The sequence below is a fragment of the Coffea eugenioides genome, chromosome 8 (genome assembly GCF_003713205.1).
Source record: "Coffea eugenioides isolate CCC68of chromosome 8, Ceug_1.0, whole genome shotgun sequence".
Taxonomy (NCBI): Eukaryota; Viridiplantae; Streptophyta; class Magnoliopsida; order Gentianales; family Rubiaceae; genus Coffea; species Coffea eugenioides.
The window spans coordinates 33,405,701-33,414,105 of record NC_040042.1 but is presented as its reverse complement, the minus strand read 5'-3'; positions in this window follow the sequence as shown (position 1 = coordinate 33,414,105).

The window sequence follows — 8,405 nt, the reverse complement described above, 5'->3', positions numbered from 1 at the left end:
AAAACTTTTTTATAAAAGTTTTTGTAATGTGAAAAATTTTGTAGAAGTTTTTGTAAGGTGAAAATTTTTTTTTTCCTTTTTGTTTTCTTTCTTTTTCTCTTTCTCTTTTCTTGCCTCTCTTCTTCTTATTTTTCTTCCTTCCCCCTCCCCCTTCCCTGTTACCTCTGCCTCCCACCTCCAGCACCTCCGCCAACACCACCTCTCTTTTTTTTTCTCTTCTCCTCTCCCCCCTCCCTCTCCCTCCCCCGCCACCCCTTTCCTCCCCTCTCCCCTGCCACCCCTCCCTAACCCCATTCCCCGTTCCTCCCCCCTCTGCCGCCACCTCCCTCCCTCCCTTCCCCGTTCCTCCTCCGCCTGCCCACCATCCCCCTGGGCCCGCCACCCCTATGCCACCCATCCCTTTCCTCCCCTCTGCCCCTTCCCGCTTCTCACCTTCCCTCTGCCCCTTTCTTTTTTTCACATTTTCCCTCTCCCTCTCCTTCCGTCTCATCTCCTTGCTCTTGTCGGCAGATGAAGCAGCGAAATGAAATTTTTTTTTTTGGGCAATTTTCCTTCTCCCCCCTCCTCCCCTTCCCCCGCCACCCTCACCCTCTCCCGTGCGATCTGGTCTAGCGACCAGATTGGCTAGAGGGGAAGGGGAAGGGTGGTGGGGGAGGAGTGGGAGAGACGCAGAGAGAAAAAAAAAGACAGAGGGGAGGATGGCAGGGGAGGAAGAGGGGGAGAGGGAAAAAGGGCAAAAAAAAAAAATCGGCACCGGAAGAGGTGATCGGCGCCGGAACCGGCGGCGGAGGTGGTGGCCGGCGACGAAGGTGGTGGTGGGTTGGGGTGGGGGAGGAAGAAGAAGAAGAGAAGGGAAGGGAATTTTTTTTTTTTTGTGTTTTGGATATTTTAAGTGTGTAGGTAAAAAATTTTGAGAAGTTTTTTGGGATTCCTGTAACAAAAGTTGTTAAAAAACTAGTAGGTAAAAAACTTGTCCAAAAACCTGGCTTCCAAACAGGCCCACTGTTTTAATTGTTAACATTTACTTATATTTGGTATTTGGACCTAATTTCAGGAAGTGGAGCAGAAAAGTGCTAAAAAAAGAGATCTTCTTGAGAAAAATTCTCCACACGTGGGAAGCTTCCAAGATATTTACAAATCTGGCTCCACATTGTGCTACAACGGAGTCCTTTCCTTTTGATGACTAGGAGTTTACTAGTATTAGGGAGTTCTACTAGAAGTAGGAAACGAAATACAAGGAACATTGGGTAGTGTTTTACCTTTTGTCTTCTTTTCCTAACTCGACAAGGAGCAAAAAAAAAAAAGAAAGTTAGTCATTGTTTAGATTGGGAAGATTCGATTCTTTTGTATGGTGTCCCGTTTCTTCGTTTCTTTGTTATCGACTTTTTCCATCTCTTCTATTAGGACTACTGGAACACAGTTTTATTATTCTTCTTGATTATTATAGAAAAACTGATGACTTTGAAATCAATTGACTCGCGTGGACATTTTCTCATGAGGTGTGGCTAAGCTTTTTATCTAGTCAAGGATCAATGAGACGACGCGGTCCCAAATATCTGTGAGATCATATTAGTTTTCATGTGTTCCTTAATTTGTTGATAATTGCATGTTTTCGACTTGAATTTCTATGGGATTACTTTATTAATTGGATGTCAAGGGCCCGATGTTCAAGGTGACTTGTTAATCTCCTGCCAAATTAATTAATTAAATCTGTTATTGTTTAATCGATTAATATCAGTGGCAACTAGCGTCTATATATACTAGGGGAACGTGCAATCTGATCTAAATAACTCTCGTAACGTGTTACTGATAGGGTTAAACTTTTCTAATTCTTAACGCAATTAGGAAATTAATTCCTACAGTTGTACCTAGGAGTGTTTCCTGGTTAGGGGTAATTAATGGTCGTACCTTGGTTATTGATAAACTAAGGAAAATGTGGTCACCAGAGTTCGTCGGCGACTATAACTAACCTATTAATAAATTAAGTGAACCTCCCTTGCATTAATGATCGGATGAGCGGACTGTGTCTGAGAATTTGTATCCTTGGCTAGAATTCGTCTATTATTGATTTAATTCCTGTCTACATTCGTATTAGTTAATTGTTTATTTTTGGTTAAATTGTTTAATTGCTCTTATTTTTATTCCGATAAAAATCCCCGCATCCCGAACTTGAAAAGAAACGAATTTTCTCCAGTTCCTGAGGATACGACCCTGCTTGCCCTGTTTACAAATCAATAATTTCTTGTGAATAAGCAATCCCATTCTGGTATATCGGATTAAGCAAACTCTTCAGGAATATGGTGAATCAAGTAACCCATTGCATACCTAGAGTCCCTACTCCAATACTTAGAATTTGGATTTGATTACTCCGGTTGGCAACTAGGTTTATTTTTATTATTGCACAGCATCGACAAACCTGTCAATTTTTGGTGCCATTGTCGGGGACTAGCGTTAGTTATTTGTTCATTTTTAAGTTCATTCTTGTTTTAATTTTTTGATATTTTTCTAGTGTATGCCTCCTTTTTTTTGTACAGACGAACTAATCTTCAACCCCGAAATAGAGAAAACTGCGCGGAGAACACGGAAAGAGACCAGACAGCTTAGAGAGGAGCAATCTAGTGCTGAATCTGAGAGATTTGAACCAGAAGTTGAACCAACAGATTCGTTTGGTGATACTTCGGGTGACTCGGATCAAGAAGAAATCTCTATGACTAATGTACGAACACTAAGGGAGTTGACTGCTCCTGATTTAAATTAGCAGCTATTATGCATTACTTTCCCAAGTTTGAATGATAACACTCCATTTGAGTTAAAATCTGGTCTAATTCATCTCTTGCCATCTTTCCATGGTTTACCAGGTGAGGAGTCTTACAAGCACTTGCAAGAGTTTGATGTCGTTTGCAACAGTATGAAGCCCCCGAGAATTACAGAAGAACAGATAAAAATGAGAGCATTCCCCTTCTCTTTGAAGGACTCCGCGAAAACTGGCTGTACTACTTACCACCAGGTAGTATCACACGTGGGACCAGCTGAAGAAAAAATTCCTAGATAAATACTTTCCGGCGTCTCGAGCTACAAGTCTAAGGAAGGAGATATGCGGTATCAAACTGCATCCAGGAGAGTCGCTCTATGATTACTGGGAACGATTCAAGAAGTCATGCATCAAGTGCCCTCAGTACCAAATAAGCGAGCAACTGCTCATCCAATACTTTTACGAAGAGCTACTTTTCAGAAATCGGAGTATAATTGATACTGCAAGTGGAGAGGCGTTGGTGAACAAGACTCCTCGAGAAGCATGGGAGTTAATTGAAGGAATGGCCGAGAATTTGCAGCAGTTTGGTACAAGGGAAGATGTCCCGACACACAGAATGAATGAAGTAAAAACATCCTCTATCCAATAGCAACTGACGGAATTAATATCTTTTGTTAGAAAATTGGCTGTAAGAAGTGTACCGCAGGCCAAGGTGTGTAAAATTTGTACTGCCACGGGTCATTCTACAGAGATGTACCCGATGATTCAGGAAGAGGGTGTAGAGCAAGTAAACATGGCTGGTCACGCGCCCGCACCAAGAAAGTCATATGACCCATACTCGAACACTTACAATCCAGGTTGGAGAGATCACTCTAACCTCAGCTATGGAGGGAATAGGCAATCAAATTTTGCACCGAATAGACAGCAAGGGTATCATCAGCAATACCAACCTCGGCCAGCACCACCACCACCTCCAAGCTCAGGCTCGCCTTTGGAAGAAATAGTGAAGCAGTTAATTGCTAGCTAAGCACAATTTCAACAAAAGATGGAATCTAACTTGCAAAGTCAGATGGGCCAGATACAAGTAATGCAAGGTCAGATGAATTAGATAGCAGTGGCGATCAACCGCCTGGAATTTCAAGTTCAAGGAAAGTTGTCATCTCAAGCAGAATTGAATCTGAAAAACGTAAGTGCAATGACCTTAAGGAGCGGGAAAGAAATCCAAGGACCCGAATTGGTGACTTCAAAGGACAAGGATGAAAAAAAAATTGAGAAAGAGCTTGAGGCAAAAAGCATAAGTAGCAAAGATCCAGAGGTACTCTCGGACCCAGTCATTACAGTTAAAACTAACCCGTCTCCCCTTTCCTAACAGGTTGGAGAAATCGAAGAAACAGGACAAGGCGAAAGAGATCTTGGAGGTATTTCACAGAGTGGAGATCAATATTTCCTTGCTAGACGCAATCAAGCAAGTGTCAAAGTACGTAAAATTTTTGAGAGATTTATGTGCCATCGAAGAAGATTGAGGGGAGATGAGAGAGTCATTGTGGGGGAGAACGTATCAGCGATTTTACAGAGGAAATTCCCACCAAAGTACGGAGATCCAGGTATATTTACTGTTTCCTGTAGGATAGGCAATACGTTGATTAGAAAAACCATGTTGGACTTAGGAGCATCGATCAATGTAATGTCTAAATTTATCTATACTTCTCTGAACCTAGATCCATTAAAAGAAATTGGGATAATAATTCAATTAGTTGACCGAACAAATGCATACCCTGATGGGTTAGTTGAGAATGTGTTGGTTAAAATTAATGAATTGGTATTCCCAACTGATTTTTATGTACTTGACATGGATGATGATTACTCTCCCGATCCCTCGCCTTTACTATCAGGTAGACCCTTTCTAAGCACAGCACAAACTAAAATAGATGTTAACAAGGGCACCTTATCCATGGAATTTGATGAAAAAAATGTTAATTTCAATATCTTTGAGACTATGAAATACCTCTCGAACTCCAATTTTAGTTCCATATTTTCTGTGAATGTTATTGACCCTGCGGTGCAGGAAGTATTTGAGATTGTTGACAGGGATGAGTTGGAGGTTACTTTAACCAAACACCTCGAGTTAGAGACAATTCCTGAGATAGAATTAAGTGAAAATCTGAAATGTACAATAGGGGCGTTACACTCGTTGCTAATCACGACGAAAAGGTATGAACTTGCACATGTTTTTATACTCGAATCTCACTAGAGGGTACTACTATTTGTGGTGCAGGCACCTATGTTGGAATTAAAACCTCTGCCAAAATACTTGAAATATGCATATTGGGGCAGGAAATATTCCTGGTGATTATCTCAGCGGGACTATCAGAAATCCGGGAGGAGAAGCTAATCCGAGTCCTTAGATAACATAAATAGGCGATAGGGTGGACCATCTTCGATATTAAGGGAATCAGCCCCTCTATCTATATGCATCGAATAAGATTCGAAGAAAATACAAAACCTGTACGACAAGCTCAAAGGAGACTCAATACCCTCATGATGGAAGTGGTCAAGAAAGAAATATTGAAGTTGCTAGATGTGAGAATTATATTCACGATATCAGATAGCCCATGAATGAGCCCAATACAGGTAGTTCCAAAGAAGGCAGGAGTGACAGTGGAGGTCAACCGAACGGGTGAGCTCGTGCCAGTGCGCAAATCCACCGAATGGAGGCAATGTATAGACTATCGCAAATTAAACGCCGTCACAAAAAAGAACCATTTTCCTCTTCCTTTCATTGACCAAATAATTGAGCGTTTAGCTTGTCAGGCTTATTATTGCTTTTTGGATGGATTTTCAGGGTATTTTCAGATCGCAATCACACTAGAGGATCAAGAGAAGACGACCTTTACTTGCCCATTCGGGACATTTGCATACAGACGCATGCCCTTTGGATTGTGCTATGCACTTACAACGTTCCAGAGATGTATAGTAAGCATTTTTTCAAAATATGTTGAGAAAATTATTGAGATTTTTACGGACAATTTTAGTGTATACGGTGATAATTTCGATACTTGTCTAGATAACTTGAAATTGATCCTGTTGAAATGTATAGAAACTAATTTCATGTTTAATTGAGAAAAATGTCATTTTATGGTTGAACATGGGATAGTCTTAGGTCATGTAGTGTCCTCTAAGGGTATTGAGATTGATAAGACTAAAATAGACATTATATCGGCTTTACCTTACCCCGCGAGTGTGTGGGAAGTGCGCTCTTTTCTTGGGCATGCAGGATTTTACCGAAAGTTCATCAAGAATTTTTCAAAAATTGGAGCCCCTTTGTTCCATCTTTTACAAAAAGATGTGGCCTTTGAATTCCATGACAAGTGTGAAAGAGCTTTCGACAAATTAAAAGAGTTATTAACATCGCCACCGATCATCCAACCCCCTGACTGGAGTCTACCTTTTGAGATCATGTACGGCCCCAATGACCATGCAGTGGGGGCTGTGTTGGGGCAGAGAGTAGGAAAGGCAGCTCATGTCATTTACTATGCGTCCCGAGCTTTGAATGGAGGTCAAATGAACTACTCTACTACTGAAAAGGAGCTTTTTGCGGTTATCTTTGTTTTAGAAAAGTTTAGGTCATATTTGTTAGGCGTTAAAGTTATTATATTTTTTTGATCATGTAGCGAGGTACCTAATGACCAAAAAAGATGCAAAATCGAGGCTCATAAAGTGGATACTGCTCCTGCAAGAGTTCGACCTAGAGATAAAGGATAAAAGAGGCTCCGAGAATTTGGTGACAACTTGGCCGGATTCTGGTCAGAAATGATTGTTTTTCACTTGCACAACTTGTTTTCTCCTCCAATAATTCACAGCTATGGAGGGACATCTGACAACTATTTTGCAGCTGTAAAAGTGATGTTTGAAGCCTCATTTCTTAACTAAATTCATCTATAAATAACCATGAATTGCAAGAATCAAGAGAGGTTGGAGAGTGCAAGAAATATCACTAAAATGTAGTTCTTACATTTTCTTAGTGTTAGGTTAGTATAGTATAGGATAGTTTAATTAGTTAGTCCATCCTTCTTGTTTATTAGTTAGGCAAAGAATAAGAAGGAGGTGAAGATGGAGGAGATCAACTCATGTGACAAGGGTTACATTTCTTTCCAAAGTCTTTTATCTTTTGTACTTGATTCTATTATTTAGTTAATATACAAGTTTGGATTCTATGTTTATTAGGTGTTTCTAAAGTTTATGCCTTGGGTTTTGTTGAACTTTCTATGATTGTTAGTGTTTATTATTTGTCTATTTGATGATATTATTTTGAACAAGTTATTTATCACTTTTGCTCCTCTAATCGTGATTAATTGGCTATTAATTGTCATAATCTTAAGGTGTTTAGTTTCAATGAAAGTTGAGATTTAACACTAGTTTAAGGAAGTGATAAATCTAGGGAGTACACTCACAAAAGTAGAGGTGCACCTTTGTGGATTTAGTAACTTGTTTCATGTAATTTCATAGAAGAAATGATATTGTAGTTAGTTTCATAAACACGAAAGTAGATATGAATTAACTATAGGTATAGTTGGTACACCACGAAAGTTGGTATCATGTATATTAAGAAATTAGGTCATAACTAGTCAAGATAATACCATTTATTTAACCGGTCATTTCACTTGTATGAGTAGTTAGGCATACCATAACCTAAGGAGTTTTTAATTTACTATTTTCTTGCATAAGTTTAGTATAGTTTTGTTTCTTTTAATTCATTGATCGTCTAAATAATAGAGAAACTTTAGTAGTGCCGGTAATTGTCCAATCTTTTTTGTGGGATCGATTGGATATATGCCATAAACTACTAATTTGACCTGTATACTTACAGTCAAAACGAGTATAAATTGGATTTAAACTTGTACACATATCAAAAACCCGTCAGAGAACATCCTCGACATCTATAGCATCTACAAATTGATTAAAATCAGCCACAACATTGAAATATTATCCTCCACCTGCTAACTTTTCATTACAAAATCTAATTGAAATCACAGGCTAATAAAGAAGCCCTTAAAAAATATGAAACACAGCTATATATTTAACCAGAAATTCATAATCTCATAATTTCTACCCCTCAAAAACTTTTCATGTTTATCTCTTATCCCCCGTTCCTCTATAATTGCAAGTTTTTGAATTAGCTACTCTATGCGATAAATTCGGTAAAGACGTGGATAAGAAAAATAGGAATTATACACAGATATTTAAGGAACTAAGAGTACACATAATAAAGGCAAAAATTTGGGTAGACCTAGTTAGACCATGTGGTCTGATAGGCATGGGGTGTGTATATAAAAACAATCTCTGCCTCAAGTTTTAAATTTGTAACTTCTTGAATACCTCACACAAAACTGCAACTATACAGGTCATGTTTGAGTATAGGGTATTAAAGATCGATCCCACAGGGAAGATTGATCAATTACCGACGATAATCGAACTCCTTTATTATTTAGACGCTCATAAATGCAAGTCAAGTAAATCTAAGCTACAAACATAAGAAAATATGACGTGAAAACTACAATAGAAAGATCCTAGGGAATGGAATTTCTAACCACTCTTAGCTAGCAAGATTACTTGGGTAATTGAACACTACTACCTCAGTTAGTTATGGCGTAAT